Source organism: Triticum urartu, chromosome 2 (genome assembly GCF_003073215.2).
Source record: "Triticum urartu cultivar G1812 chromosome 2, Tu2.1, whole genome shotgun sequence".
NCBI lineage: Eukaryota > Viridiplantae > Streptophyta > Magnoliopsida > Poales > Poaceae > Triticum > Triticum urartu.
Window position 1 is genome coordinate 669,076,253 of NC_053023.1, and position 16,348 is coordinate 669,092,600.

Consider the following 16,348-nt stretch of genomic DNA (forward strand, 5'->3'; position numbering starts at 1 on the left):
CAGCCGCGGTGCGCGCACGCGAACCTTTCCCGTGCGCTGGAGTGCCAGCTGGCATGATTTAAAGCGCGCACGCGGTCATGAAATGGGTCGGCCCATTGGACGCACTACCGACCCAAAACTAAAAGAGGGTGGACGGCGGGCGGGCGGCCGACCCAAACGGATAAACAGCGGACAAAAACACCATCCGTTTAGGTCGGCCCGTTGAAGTTGCTTTGATGGCCCTTGGATTTTCCTGCACAAATTAACTTTTTTAGAATAACTTGGCAGCTGGGTACATTGGGACCAACTGGATGATAACAAAACAAGCATTATAACATTTGAAACTCACCAGGCCTTCGGCTCGAAGAGTCTCAAGCTTCTCAATGAGTATGTCATCAGCTAAAGCCATTTCACTACTACGCTCCATCTCATTATCTTGTGCAGCCTTAGGAATGTTTTCAGAAATAACATTGCCAGACTTATTACCATTAGATTTTTCACGCAACGGAGTCTCTTGCTTTACAAAACTTGCTTCTTCAGGACACAGAAGAGCCATTATCTTCGAAACAGAAGAGCCATATGGAGCTGGTGAGTCGAGTAGACGCAAGAGGCTCCTTGTTGTCCCATCTCTCCACACAAGAAAACTAACTCAAAGAAGCGACGCTGGCAGAGAACAAAAAAGCTTCTTAACTTCATGGAACTTTTTGGCATACTGAACTGTGGTTCTTCCAGAAACTTTGCTATCTCATTTATGATAAGGATGGTTCTCACCAGGGTATAATAAGATGACGACTTTGGAGAAATTTGAACAATGGACTCCAACTTCTTAAGTACACTGAAACCAACAGAAGACAGCTCATTCATCCAGAAACACTGAGCACATGAATAACACTGAGGGGCACCCAAGAAACATCTGTTGCCATCTTGCTGCAAAGAATTTCTGCCAGCGGTAGAAAGCCAACTTGCATTCACATTAAGCACCACATATTTGTCAGCTTCACCATCTCTTCTCAATCCAAAGTACTTGGCACAAAGATCTTCGTACATAACTGCATAATCATTTAATTCTGGACCATTGGCGTGGCAAAGTTGAGATAGTACTTTGATTATGATTGACTTCCAGTTATTCCAAACATAAAACAGAGTTTGGGGTGACATTTGGTTAGAGGCCAACATATCATTACAACTATTTTCATCCTCAGATCCTGGCCCTAATTCTATATTGTATCCAGAGGCTCGAGACTGGTGTTGAACGTGACATATTTGTATAGCTTATCCTATCTTCTCTAGCCTTGTATAGTTGATTTCTAGAGATATGGTAGGATTAGTTTCCTTGTCACGCAAGACATCCTATGTATATATTGTGACCGACTCCCTGGAATACAATTGAGTTGCACCAAATATTCTCTCTACATGGTATCAGTTTTACCGCGATCTTTTCTCGCTTCCGCAACCCGCAGCCGCCGCGCCTTCCTTTAGTCGCCGCCGCCGCGCCAACTCCAAACCCTACTGCCGCCGCCGTCGCTGCTTTTCCCGTAGCCACCGCCGCCGCCCACTCCTCCCCAAACCCCTCACGTTGCTGCCGCCGCTGCCACCTCTCCCGTAGCCGCCGCCGCCGCTTCCCTTCTTCTCCCTACCGCCGCCACACTCCTCCCCAAACCCTAACAGTCGCCGCTGCTCCCATCTATCTTCTGTAGCCGCCGCCGCACCCAAACCCAAACTACCCGACGCCACCATGGCCAAGGCTGACGCATCCAACGCCGGTTCCTTCTCCGGTGCCATGTTCACCTCCGACCGCCTCAACGAACTTCACATCAAAGACCACGTACCGGTCATCCTCGACCTCGACTCGCCGTCCTACAACCGCATGGCGCACCTACTTCGTGTTGTTGTTCCGCTCTTACCGTCTCATCGAGCATGTTGATGGGAGCGTCGACTTCCGCGACATGAAGGACGACGACGAGTGGCTTGCTGTGGACGCCTGCAACGTCAAGTGGCTCTTCCTCACCATCTCCGGCGGCCTCTTCAACATGAGCGCCCGCGATCCGTCCGCGCATGCTATGTGGACGCGCCTTTGTGATCTCTTCCTCGACAATCAACTCCAGCGCCGCGTCTTTCTTCAAGGGGAGTTCTTCACTATGCAGCAAAACGGTCTTTCGATCGATGAGTACTACACGCGGCTGAAGGTCCTCGCCGATGAACTACGCGACGTCGGCATGACCATCGACGACTCCTTCCTCCTCACCAACCTCCTCCGTGGCCTCCACCCCGACCTTGGCCAGTCCGCCGCCAACCTCTCCCTTGTCACGCCGACATACGCGAAGGTGGTCACTTATCTTCGCATGGAGGAAAAGCGTCTCCGTCACACCGCTCGGCAGGCGACCCACGCCGCCCTCCACGTCGGTCTCGCCGCTGGCCACGGCGCTCCGCCAACTCCACCAGCACCACGCGTGCCTCCTCCGACCCCGCCACCCGCGCCCGCGCCCGCCGGTGGACGCAAGCAGAAGGGCCGCGGGGGTCGCGACCGCAACACCAACTCGGCGCCGCGTCCTCCCGCTGCAACTGCGGCCGCCCCTCCTCCGCCATGGCTGTCGGGGTATAATCCCTGGACGGGGGTTGTGCATGCTTACTCCATGCCGATCCCCCGCCCTCCCGCTCCAAGCATCCTCGGGCCGCGGTCGTCTTCTCATCAGACGCTGCTGACCACGCCGGCTCCTGCGGCATACGGCACCGCCCGGCCTACAGTGGCCACTCGGCCTCCGGCGGTTACCCAAGCTACGGCGCATATGGCGGCGCCCCGCCGGTCTACGACCCGACGCTCCTCTCCGCCCTTCATGCTGCACCCTCGCCAAGCACCTACAACGGAGGCGGCGATTGGTGTTGGAAATATGCCCTAGAGGCAATAATAAAAGCATTATTATTATATTTCCTTGTTCATGATAATTGTCTTTATTCATGCTATAATTGTGTTATCCGGAAATCGTAATACATGTGTGAATAACAGACACCAATATGTCCCTAGTGAGCCTCTAGTTGACTAGCTCGTTGATCAACAGATAGTCATGGTTTCCTGACTATGGACATTGGATGTCATTGATAATGAGATCACATCATTAGGAGAATGATGTGATGGACAAGACCCAAACCTAAATATAGCACAAGATCGTATAGTTCGTTTGCTAGAGTTTTCCAATGTCAAAGTATCTTTTCCTTAGACCATGAGATCGTGTAACTCCCGGATACCGTAGGAGTGCTTTGGGTATACCAAACGTCACAACGTAACTGGGTGACTATAAAGGTAGACTACGGGTATCTCCGAAAGTGTCTGTTGGGTTGACATGGATCGAGACTGGGATTTGTCACTCCGTATGACGGAGAGGTATCGCTGGGCCCACTCGGTAATGCATCATCATAATGAGCTCAAAGTGACCAAGTGTTTGGTCACGGGATCATGCATTACGGTACGAGTGAAGTGACTTTCCGGTAACGAGATTGAACGAGGTATTGGGATACTGACGATCGAATCTCGGGCAAGTAACATATCGATTGACAAAGGGAATTGCATACGGGGTTGATTGAATCCTCGACATCGTGGTTCATCCAATGAGATCATCGTGGAGCATGTGGGAGCCAACATGGGTATCCAGATCCCGCTGTTGGTTATTGACTGGAGAGTCGTCTCGGTCATGTCTGCTTGTCTCCCGAACCCGTAGGGTCTACACACTTAAGGTTCGGTGACGCTAGGGTTGTGAAGATATGTATATGCAGTAACCCGAATGTTGTTCGGAGTCCCGGATGAGATCCCGGACGTCACGAGGAGTTCCGGAATGGTTCGGAGGTAAAGAATTATATATAGGAAGTGCTGTTTCAGGCATCGGGACAAGTTTCGGGGTTATCGGTATTGTACCGGGACCACCGGAAGGGTCCCGGGGGTCCACCGGGTGGGGCCACCTATCCCGGAGGGCCCCATGGGCTGAAATAGAAGGGAACCCAGCCCATAGTGGGCTGGGGCGCCAGCCCCTATAGGCCCATGCGCCTAGGGTTTCCACCATGGAAGAGTCCATGTGGTGGAAGGCACCCCTAGGTGCCTTGGGGGGGAGGGAAACCTCCCCTTGGCCGCCGCCCCCCTAGTAGATCTCATCTACTAGGGCCGGCGCCCCCTCCATGGAACCCCTATATATAGTGGGGGGGAGAGGAGGGATTTGAGATCAGCCCCTGGCGCCTCCCTCTCTCCCCGTTACGTCTCTCCCTCGCAGACTTGGCGAAGCCCTGCTTCTGTGACGCCCTGCATCCACCACCACGCCGTCGTGCTGCTGGATCTTCATCAACCTCTCCTTCCCCCTTGCTGGATCAAGAAGGAGGAGACGTCTCCCGTCCCGTATGTGTGTTGAATGCGGAGGTGCCGTCCGTTCGGCGCTGGTCATCGGTGATTTGGATCACGTCGAGTACGACTACATCATCACCGTTCTTTTGAACGCTTCCGTGCGCAATCTACAAAGGTATGTAGATGCATTAGATGACTCATTGCTAGATTAACTCCTAGATGATCTTGGTGAAACGAGTAGGAAAATTTTTGTTTTCTGCAACGTTCCCCGACAGTGGCATCATGAGCTAGGTCTATGCGTAGTTCTTCTTGCGCGAGTAGAACACAATTAGTTGTGGGCGTAGATTTGTCAACTTTCTTGCCGTTACTAGTCTTTTCTTGCTTCAGCGGTATTGTGGGATGAAGCGGCCCGGACCAACCTTACACGTACGCTTACGTGAGACCGGTTCCACCGACTAACATGCACTAGTTGCATAAGGTGGCTGGCGGGTGTCTGTCTCTCCCACTTTAGTTGGAGCGGATTCGATGAACAGGGTCCTTATGAAGGGTAAATAGAAGTTGACAAATCACGTTGTGGCTTTAACGTAGGTAAGAAGACGTTCTTTCTAGAACCCTAATTCAGCCACGTAAAACTTGCAACAACAATTAGAGGACGTCTAACTTGTTTTTGCAGCAAGTGGGTTGTGATATGATATGGCCAAAGTTGTGATGAATGATGAATGATCTATATGTGATGTATGAGATGTTCATGCTATTGTAATAGGAATCACGACTTGCATGTCGATGAGTATGACAACCGGCGGGAGCCATAGGAGTTGTCTTTATTCTTTTATATGACCTGCGTGTCATCGAGAATCGCCATGTAAATTACTTTACTTTATTGCTAAACGCGTTAGCCATAGTAGTAGAAGTAATAGTTGGCGAGCAACTTCATGGAGACACGATGATGGAGATCATGATGATGGAGATCATGGTGTCAAGCCGGTGACAAGATAATCATGGAGCCCCAAGATGGAGATCAAAGGAGCTATGTGATATTGGCCATATCATGTCACGTTTATTAATTGATTGCATGTGATGTTTATCATGTTTTGCATCTTGTTTACTTAGAACGACGGTAGTAAATAAGATGATCCCTCATAATAATTTCAAGAAGTGTTCCCCCTAACTGTGCACCGTTGCGACAGTTCGCTGTTTCAAAACACCACGTGATGATCGGGTGTTTTATTCAGACGTTCACATACAACGGGTGTAAGACAGATTTACACATGCAAACACTTAGGTTGACTTGACGAGCCTAGCATGTACAGACATGGCCTCGGAACACAGAAGACCGAAAGGTCGAGCATGAGTCGTATAGAAGATACGATCAACATGAAGATGTTCACCGATGTTGACTAGTCCGTCTCACGTGATGATCGGACACGGTCTAGTTAACTCGGATCATGTAATACTTAGATGACTAGAGGGATGTCTAATCTAAGTGGGAGTTCATTAATAATTTGATTAGATGAACTTAATTATCATGAACTTAGTCTAAAATCTTTGCAATATGTCTTGTAGATCAAATGGCCAACGTAGTCCTCAACTTCAACGCGTTCCTAGAGAAAACCAAGCTGAAAGATGATGGCAGCAACTATACGGACTGGGTCCGGAACCTGAGGATCATCCTCATAGCTGCCAAGAAAGATTATGTCCTACAAGCACCGCTAGGTGATCCACCCGTCCCACAGAACAAAGACGTTATGAACGCTTGGCAGACACGTGTTGACGACTACTCCCTCGTTCAGTGCGGCATGCTTTACAGCTTAGAGCCGGGGCTCCAAAAACGTTTTGAGAGACATGGAGCATACGAGATGTTCGAAGAGCTGAAAATGGTTTTTCAAGCTCATGCCCGGATCGAGAGATATGAAGTCTCCGATAAGTTCTTCAGCTGTAAGATGGAGGAAAATAGTTCTGTCAGTGAGCACATACTCACTATGTCTGGGTTGCATAACCGCTTGTCTCAGCTGGGAGTTAATCTCCCGGATGATGCGGTCATTGACAGAATCCTCCAGTCGCTTCCACCAAGCTACAAGAGCTTCGTGATGAACTTCAACATGCAGGGGATGCAAAAGACCATTCCTGAGTTGTTCTCAATGCTGAAATCAGTGGAGGTAGAAGTCAAGAAGGAACATCAAGTGTTGATGGTCAATAAAACCACTAAGTTCAAGAAAGGCAAGGGTAAAAAGAACTTCAAGAAGGACGGCAAGGAGGTTGCCGCGCCCGGCAAGCAAGCTGCCGGGAAGAAGCCAAAGAATGGACCCAAGCCCGAGACTGAGTGCTTTTATTGCAAGGGAAGCGGTCACTGGAAACGGAACTGCCCTAAGTACTTAGCGGATAAGAAGGCCGGCAAAACAAAAGGTATATGTGATATACATGTAATTGATGTGTACCTTACTAGTGCTCGTAGTAGCTCCTGGGTATTTGATACCGGTGCAGTTGCTCACATTTGTAACTCAAAGCAGGGGCTGCGGAATAAGTGGAAACTGGCAAAGGACGAGGTGACGATGCGCGTCGGGAATGGTTCCAAGGTCAATGTGATCGCCGTCGGCACGCTGCCTCTGCATCTCCCTTCGGGATTAGTTTTAAACCTTAATAATTGTTATTTAGTGCCAGCTTTGAGCATGAACATTGTATCGGGATCTCGTTTAATTCGAGATGGCTACTCTTTTAAATCTGAGAATAATGGTTGTTCCATTTTTATGAGAGATATGTTTTATGGTCATGCTCCTATGGTGAATGGTTTATTCTTTATGAATCTCGAACGTGATGCTACACATGTTCATAATGTGAGTACCAAAAGAAGTAAGGTTGATAATGATAGTCCCACATACTTGTGGCACTGCCGCCTTGGTCACATAGGTGTCAAACGCATGAAGAAGCTCCATGCTGATGGACTTTTAGAGTCTCTTGATTATGAATCATTTGACACGTGCGAAGCATGCCTTATGGGTAAAATGACCAAGACTCCGTTCTCAGGAACAATGGAGCGAGCAACCGACTTATTGGAAATCATACATACTGATGTGTGCGGTCCAATGAGTGTTGAGGCTCGCGGTGGCTATCGTTATGTTCTCACCCTCACTGATGATTTAAGTAGGTATGGGTATATCTACTTAATGAAACACAAGTCTGAAACCTTTGAAAAGTTCAAGGAATTTCAGAGTGAGGTTGAAAATCAACGTGACAGGAAAATCAAGTTTCTACGATCAGATCGTGGAGGAGAATACTTGAGTCACGAGTTTGGCACACACTTAAGAAAATGTGGAATAGTTTCGCAACTCACGCCGCCTGGAACACCTCAGCGTAACGGTGTGTCCGAACGTCGTAATCGCACTCTATTGGATATGGTGTGATCTATGATGTCTCTTACCGATTTACCGCTATCTTTTTGGGGCTATGCTTTAGAGACTGCCGCATTCACTTTAAATAGGGCTCCGTCGAAATCCGTTGAGACGACACCGTATGAATTATGATTTGGGAAGAAACCTAAGCTGTCGTTTCTAAAAGTTTGGGGATGCGATGCTTATGTCAAGAAACTTCAACCTGAAAAGCTCGAACCCAAGTCGGAAAAATGCGTCTTCATAGGATACCCAAAAGAAACTATTGGGTACACCTTCTACCTCAGATCCGAAGGCAAGATCTTTGTTGCCAAGAATGGGTCCTTTCTAGAGAAAGAGTTTCTTTCGAAAGAAGTAAGTGGGAGGAAAGTAGAGCTTGATGAAGTATTACCTCTTGAACCGGCAAATGGTGCAACTCAAGAAAATGTTCCTGAGGTGCCTGCACCGACTAGAGAGGAAGTTAATGATAATGATCAAGATACTTCTGATCAAGCTCCCACTGAGATTCGAAGGTCCACAAGGACACGTTCCGCACCAGAGTGGTACGGCAACCCTGTCTTGGAAATCATGTTGTTAGACAACGGTGAACCTTCGAACTATGAAGAAGCGATGGCGGGCCCGGATTCTGACAAATGGCTAGAAGCCATGAAATCCGAGATAGGATCCATGTATGAAAATGAAGTATGGACTTTGACTGACTTTCCCGTTGAACGGCGAGCCATAGAAAATAAATGGATCTTTAAGAAGAAGACAGACGCGGATGGTAATGTGACCATCAATAAAGCTCGGCTTGTCGCTAAGGGTTATCGACAAGTTCAAGGGGTTGACTACGATGAGACTTTCTCACCGGTAGCGAAGCTGAAGTCCGTCCGAATCATGTTAGCGATTGCCGCATTCTATGATTATGAGATATGGCAAATGGACGTCAAAACGGCATTCCTTAATGGTTTCCTTAAGGAAGAATTGTATATGATGCAGCCGGAAGGTTTTGTCGATCCTAAGAATGCTGACAAGGTGTGCAAGCTCTAACGCTCGATTTATGGGCTGGTGCAAGCATCTCGGAGTTGGAACATTCGCTTTGATGAGATGATCAAAGCGTTTGGGTTCACGCAGACTTATGGAGAAGCCTGCGTTTACAAGAATGTGAGTGGGAGCTCTGTAGCATTTCTCATATTATATGTGGATGACATACTTTTGATGGGAAATGATATAGAACACTTGGACAGCATCAAGGCTTACTTGAATAAAAGTTTTTCAATGAAGGACCTTGGAGAAGCTGCTTATATATTAGGCATCAAGATCTATAGAGATAGATCGAGACGCCTCATAGGTCTTTCACAAAGCACATACCTTGATAAGATATTGAAGAAGTTCAATATGGATCAGTCTAAGAAGGGGTTCTTGCCTGTGTTGCAAGGTATGAAATTGAGCTCAGCTCAATGTCCGACCACGGCAGAAGAAATAGAAGAGATGAGTGTCATCCCCTATGCCTCAGCCATAGGTTCTATTATGTATGCCATGCTGTGTACCAGACCTGATGTAAACCTTGCCGTAAGTTTGGTAGGAAGGTACCAAAGTAATCCCGGCAAGGAACACTGGACAGCGGTCAAGAATATCCTGAAGTACCTGAAAAGGACCAAGGAAATGTTTCTCGTTTATGGAGGTGACGAAGAGCTCGTCGTAAAGGGTTACGTCGACGCTAGCTTTGACACAGATCTGGATGACTCTAAGTCACAAACCGGATACGTGTATATGTTGAATGGTGGAGCAGTGAGCTGGTGCAGCTGCAAGCAGAGCGTCGTGGCGGGATCTACATGTGAAGCGGAGTACATGGCAGCCTCGGAGGCAGCACATGAAGCAATATGGGTGAAGGAGTTCATCACCGACCTAGGAGTCATACCCAATGCGTCGGGGCCAATCAAACTCTTTTGTGACAACACTGGAGCTATTGCACTTGCCAAGGAGCCCAGGTTTCACAAGAAGACAAGGCACATCAAGCGTCGCTTCAACTCCATTCGTGAAAATGTTCAAAATGGAGACATAGAGATTTGTAAAGTACATACGGACCTGAATGTAGCAGATCGGTTGACTAAACCTCTCCCTAGGGCAAAACATGATCAACACCAGAATTCCATGGGTGTTCGATTCATCACAATGTAACTAGATTATTGACTCTAGTGCAAGTGGGAGACTGTTGGAAATATGCCCTAGAGGCAATAATAAAAGCATTATTATTATATTTCCTTGTTCATGATAATTGTCTTTATTCATGCTATAATTGTGTTATCCGGAAATCGTAATACATGTGTGAATAACAGACACCAATATGTCCCTAGTGAGCCTCTAGTTGACTAGCTCGTTGATCAACAGATAGTCATGGTTTCCTGACTATGGATATTGGATGTCATTGATAACGAGATCACATCATTAGGAGAATGATGTGATGGACAAGACCCAAACCTAAACATAGCACAAGATCGTATAGTTCGTTTGCTAGAGTTTTCCAATGTCAAAGTATCTTTTCCTTAGACCATGAGATCGTGTAACTCCCGGATACCGTAGGAGTGCTTTGGGTATACCAAACGTCACAACGTAACTGGGTGACTATAAAGGTAGACTACGGGTATCTCCAAAAGTGTCTGTTGGGTTGACATGGATCGAGACTGGGATTTGTCACTCCGTATGACGGAGAGGTATCGCTGGGCCCACTCGGTAATGGCATCATCATAATGAGCTCAAAGTGACCAAGTGTTTGGTCACGGGATCATGCATTACGGTACGAGTGAAGTGACTTTCCGGTAACGAGATTGAACGAGGTATTGGGATACCGACGATCGAATCTCGGGCAAGTAACATATCGATTGACAAAGGGAATTGCATACGGGGTTGATTGAATCCTCGACATCGTGGTTCATCCGATGAGATCATCGTGGAGCATGTGGGAGCCAACATGGGTATCCAGATCCCGCTGTTGGTTATTGACTGGAGAGTCGTCTCGGTCATGTCTGCTTGTCTCCCGAACCCGTAGGGTCTACACACTTAAGGTTCGGTGACGCTAGGGTTGTGAAGATATGTATATGCAGTAACCCGAATGTTGTTCGGAGTCCCGGATGAGATCTCGGACGTCACGAGGAGTTCCGGAATGGTCCGGAGGTAAAGAATTATATATAGGAAGTGCTGTTTCGGGCATCGGGACAAGTTTCGGGGTTATCGGTATTGTACCGGGACCACCGGAAGGGTCCCGGCGGTCCACCGGGTGGGGCCACCTATCCCGGAGGGCCCCATGGGCTGAAATAGAAGGGAACCCAGCCCATAGTGGGCTGGGACGCCAGCCCCTATAGGCCCATGCGCCTAGGGTTTCCACCATGGAAGAGTCCATGTGGTGGAAGGCACCCCTAGGTGCCTTGGGGGGGAGGGAAACCTCCCCTTGGCCGCCGCCCCCCCTAGTAGATCTCATCTACTAGGGCCGGCGCCCCCTCCATGGCACCCCTATATATAGTGGGGGGAGAGGAGGGATTTGAGACCTGCCCCTGGCGCCTCCCTCTCTCCCCGTTACGTCTCTCCCTCGCAGACTTGGCGAAGCCCTGCTTCTGTGACGCCCTGCATCCACCACCACGCCGTCGTGCTGCTGGATCTTCATCAACCTCTCCTTCCCCCTTGCTGGATCAAGAAGGAGACGTCTCCCGTCCCGTACGTGTGTTGAATGCGGAGGTGCCGTCCGTTCGGCGCTGGTCATCGGTGATTTGGATCACGTCGAGTACGACTACATCATCACTGTTCTTTTGAACGCTTCCGTGCGCAATGTACAAAGGTATGTAGATGCATTAGATGACTCGTTGCTAGATGAACTCCTAGATGATCTTGGTGAAACGAGTAGGAAAATTTTTGTTTTCTGCAACGTTCCCCGACAATTGGTACATGGACACTGGCGCCGCAGCTCACATGGCCTCCAACCCCGGTATCCTCTCCCGTGCCTCTCCCTATCCCTTCAAATCCCGCATCGTGGTGGGTGATGGCTCCTCTCTTCCCATCACTCATCACGGTTCATCCTCTCTTCCGTTTCCCTCTTCGCCTCTTACTCTTAGTAATGTGCTAGTTTCACCGTCCTTGATCAAAAACCTATGTTCTGTTAAAACTCTTACTCGTGAAAATCCTGTCACCGTTGAGTTTGACGCTCTTGGTTTCTCTGTCAAGGATGCTCGCACCCGGAGGGTTCTGCACCGATGTGATTCACCCGATGATCTCTACCCATGTGGTCCTACGACGAGTGGTGGTCCGGTTTCTCTTCATGCCGACGTCTTGCTTTGGCACGCTCGACTTGGTCATCCCGGCGCCGACGCTCTTCACAAAGTTTTGAGCACCTTTTCTTTTTCTTGTAATAAATCGGCGGCTCACACATGTCATTCTTGCCGCATAGGAAAACACGTTCGCTTGCCGTTTCCTTCGTCTACATCCATCGCCACTTTTCCTTTTGATGTTATTCATTATGATGTTTGGACATCTCCCGTGCCTAGTAATTCGGGCTTATCATATTATCTTGTGATTTTAGATGATTTTTCTCACTTCACTTAGACTTTTCCGTTACGCCGTAAATCTGACGTCGCCTCCACTCTCCACATCTTTTATGCCTACGTCCACACCCACTTCCATCGCACCATTGCTCATCTTCAAACGGATAACGGAAAAGAATTTGATAACCTCGCCATTCGACATCTTCTCTCCACTCATGGCACTGTTTTCCGCCTTACATGTCCATACACCTCCCAACAAAACGGTCGCGCCGAACGTGTTCTTCGCACCCTCAATGAGAGTGTTTGTGCGCTGCTTTTCCATGCACACATGCCCGCCCGGTTTTGGCCCGATGCTCTTGCCACCGCCACTCTCCTTCTTAACATCTGGCCATGCAAACCGCGATGGAGCTATACACCTCATCATCTTCTGTTCGGGTCTCCCCCTTCCTATGACGATCTTCATGTTTTTGGTTGCTTGTGTTACCCCAACATCACTGCCACCGCCCCCCACAAGCTTGCGCCTCGGTCTCTCGCTTGTGTATTTCTCAGCTATCAACCAAACACCAAAGGATTTCGCTGCTATGACCCGGTCTCTCATCGCGTGTTTGTCTCACGGCATGTATACTTTGATGAGGTTGTCTTTCCCTTTGAGCAGGCTACACCGACAACAAGTCCGTCTTCGGATGATCTCCCTCGACGGCCTCGTGGAGCGCTTGCGCTTCCTCCGCCACGACCACGTGCACCTCCAACGGGTCCTTCGGCGGGGCCTTCTTTGCCGGCTCAGGCGGAGCCGGCCTCGCCCCTCCAGGCTTCGGGTCCCTCTGGTCCGGTCGGCTCAGGTGGAGCTGACCTCACCCCTCCGGGCTTCGGCACCCGCCCTCGCTGGCTTGGTGCAGGAGGCGTCTCGGCCGGGTCCTCTCCCGCTTCGCCCGCATCCACGTTGGAGGCGGCCTTGCCCGCCCCCACGTCGCCTGCGGCCTCGTCTGCCGCCTCGTCCGTCTTGGCCATGGCGTCATCTTCGCCACCCACGGCCTTGCCCGCGGTCCCATCGCCGTCACCCACGGTCGTCCCCGCGGATTCCTCTTCGCCACCCGCGGCCTCGCCCGCGGTCTTGACGCTACCGTCTGCGGTCTTTGTTGAGGCCTTGACGGCCGCCTCACCAGCGGCTTCTCCCATGGCCACGCCTTCGTCCTCTTCCGCGGTTGTGCCTCCGCCTCGACGCCGGGCTCGGCCCCCGCCTCGACCGCCTCATCATTCCATGGTGACGCGTGCTAAAGCCGGGATCCATCAACCGAACCCTCGCTACCACAATCTCAGCGTCATGGTTCTCTCTCCAGTACCGCGCTCGGTGCATTCTGCACTGAGTGATCCGCATTGGCTAGCGGCTATGCGTGCTAAGTATGATGCTCTCGTCGCCAACCGGACCTGGACGTTGGTTCCTCACCCCCTGGTGCTAACATTATCACTGGCAAGTGGGTTTTTCGGCATAAGCTTCTTCCCGATGGCTCTCTGGACAGGTACAAGGCCCGCTGGGTTGTTCGCGGTTTTGCACAACGTGCCGGTGTTGACTTCTCGGAGACCTTCTCCCCGGTTGTCAAACCCGCCACGATTCGTGTTGTTCTTCAACTTGCCGCCTCTCGTCACTGTCCTGTTCATCAGCTCGACATCAACAACGCTTTCCTCTATGGTCATCTTCAGGAGCGTGTTCTCTGTCAGCAGCCTACTGGTTTTGTCGATCCCTCTCGGCCTGATGATGTTTGCCTGCTCTCACGGTCTCTCTATGGTCTGAAGCAGGTGCCCCGTGCGTGGTATCAACGCATTGCATCATTCCTCACTGCTCTTGGTTTTCGCAGCACCACCTCCGACACGTCGCTGTTTGTGCTTCATCGAGCTGATCATGTCGCCATGCTCCTTCTATATGTTGACGATATTGTCATCACCGCCTCTCAAGCGGACTTACTTCGCGACATCATCGGTCGTCTTGGTTCGGAGTTTCGGCTTAAGGACTTGGGAGCTCTACACTTCTTCCTCGGCATCAATGTGCGACGTGACACTTCCGGGTTCTTTCTTCATCAAGGACAATATGCTCTTGATCTCCTGGATCGTGCTGGTATGACTGATTGCAAACCTGCTACTACTCCTGCTGAGGCCAAGCCGAAGCTCTCTGCCACTGCTGGCCAACCTGCCACGGATGCCGCCCTCTACCGCAGTATTGTTGGTGCTCTTCAGTACCTCACGCTCACCCGACCAGACATTTAGTTCGCAGTGCAGCAGGTTTGCCTGCACATGCACTGGCCTCGTGATGTTCACTGGTCTTTGGTCAAGCGCATTCTTCGGTACATTCGTGGCACACCGACGTTCGGTCTTCGTCTTCGCGCCTCCGCCTCCACTGAGCTCTTTGCTTACACTGATGCGGATTGGGCCGAATGCCCCGACACTCGACGATCTACGTCCGGATATTGTGTCTTCTTCGGTGACTCTCTCATCTCATGGTCCTCTAAGCGGCAGCCCACCGTCTTCTGCTCGAGTGCTGAGGCCGAGTACCGCGCCATTGCCAACGTTGTTGCCGAGACATGTTGGTTACGACAACTACTTGGCGAACTTCGGGTCTCCATCCCGAAAGCTACGGTGGTTTTTTGTGATAATGTTTCGGCCACCTATCTCGCGGCGAATCCGGTGCAGCATAAGCGCACCAAGCACATTGAGCTTGATGTTCACTTCATTCGAGAGAAGGTTCAGTTGGGTCAGCTTCGTGTTCTTCATGTACCGACCACCCAACAGTTTGCCGACATTATGACCAAGGGGCTTCCAACCGCTGCATTCCAGGAGTTCCGTTCCAGTCTTTGCATCGCCGACGCGGGGGGGGGGGGGGGGGGGGGGTGTTGAACGTGACATATTTGTATAGCTTATCCTATATTCTCTAGCCTTGTATAGTTGATTCCTAGAGATATGGTAGGATTAGTTTCCTTGTCACGCAAGACATCCTGTGTATATATTGTGACCGACTCCCTGGAATACAATTGAGTTGCACCAAATATTCTCTCTACAACTGGAGATGAACATCAAGAATCGAACGGGAAGCAACGAGTTCAACTTACAAGTTTGCACATTTTCTGCCCTCAACCAAAGTGCAATTTAAACTGGGAAGAGACTTATTCACATCTGACAGTGCATCAGCTTCCACGCAAACAAAGCAGTAGAAGCACTCAGAGACCTTTTCTGCCATCTCTTTTGCTTTTGAAAGCAATTGTTCCTTATCTACATATCTCAGGCCACCCTCTACTATTTGAAGACCACAAGGAATCCACAATGATATGGAGGAGGAGAAGCCATGTCGTATCCTCAAACAAGCCTGCCTTCTCGAGCATGTCTACCTCCAGTAAGACATCTCCATTATGCTTTGCTATTCCCGTAGCTTCTAGGAAATTACCCATCTCCATCTCTAAACTCAACAATTCATCAACAAGATTCCGAGAATTTAGGAATTCCCGTACATGATCCATAGAGCTGAAGGCTTTAACAAAAGGCATCATATGCTTTATGTCACCATGCTCAAAATAATGTTGAGCACAATTATCCAGATACTTTGTTCTAATTGCAGAAACCTCCAAGGATTTTTAATTCTCAAGCGAATGTTCCTCCTCTAACTGCTGCAGAAACTATAGGCCCAGATTGAATAATTTCTTTCCTTTCAAGCACATGGAGAAACACTTTGTGTAACATTTAGCTTACAAGAACACTTCAGCTGCCTCCGACCATCATTCAACCATAGCAAACCAATCACCAGCATCCTCAAGTTTAGAGGTACCACATTTTTGCATATAGACCATACCTATGGCAAGGAACACAATGTTTAGTCACACAGAGCTTCATGGAGTGTGAGGTAAAACTATCCATATGAAAGCTAAAATTTAGCATGTCCGTAATTTATGTAGGGATATCATTTCGAAAAAACTTTTCAAAATTTGATGACATTTACTTATATGGCAGCTCTTTAAGGACAACGTAAAATGTTATGGAATGATGAAATCTCAAAGTATGGATACATCTTGGAAATTATGGAGAGTTGGCACACCTGCTTTTTTGTAGTCACCTAATTTGATATAGCAAGTAGCAGCTTTCTCATGCATGCCTATGGACTCATAAATCTC

The 16,348-nt window shown here is 49.4% G+C and overlaps 1 long non-coding RNA gene across 1 annotated transcript; it reads left to right on the forward strand.

Moving 5' to 3' along the window:
• The first annotated feature begins 560 nt into the window (after positions 1–560).
• Positions 561–15,459, forward strand: LOC125533989. The gene is made up of 3 exons (XR_007294392.1): positions 561–1,224; positions 14,928–14,930; positions 15,253–15,459. It is a non-coding gene; the product is annotated as an uncharacterized LOC125533989 (long non-coding RNA).
• The last annotated feature ends 889 nt before the right edge of the window (positions 15,460–16,348 follow it).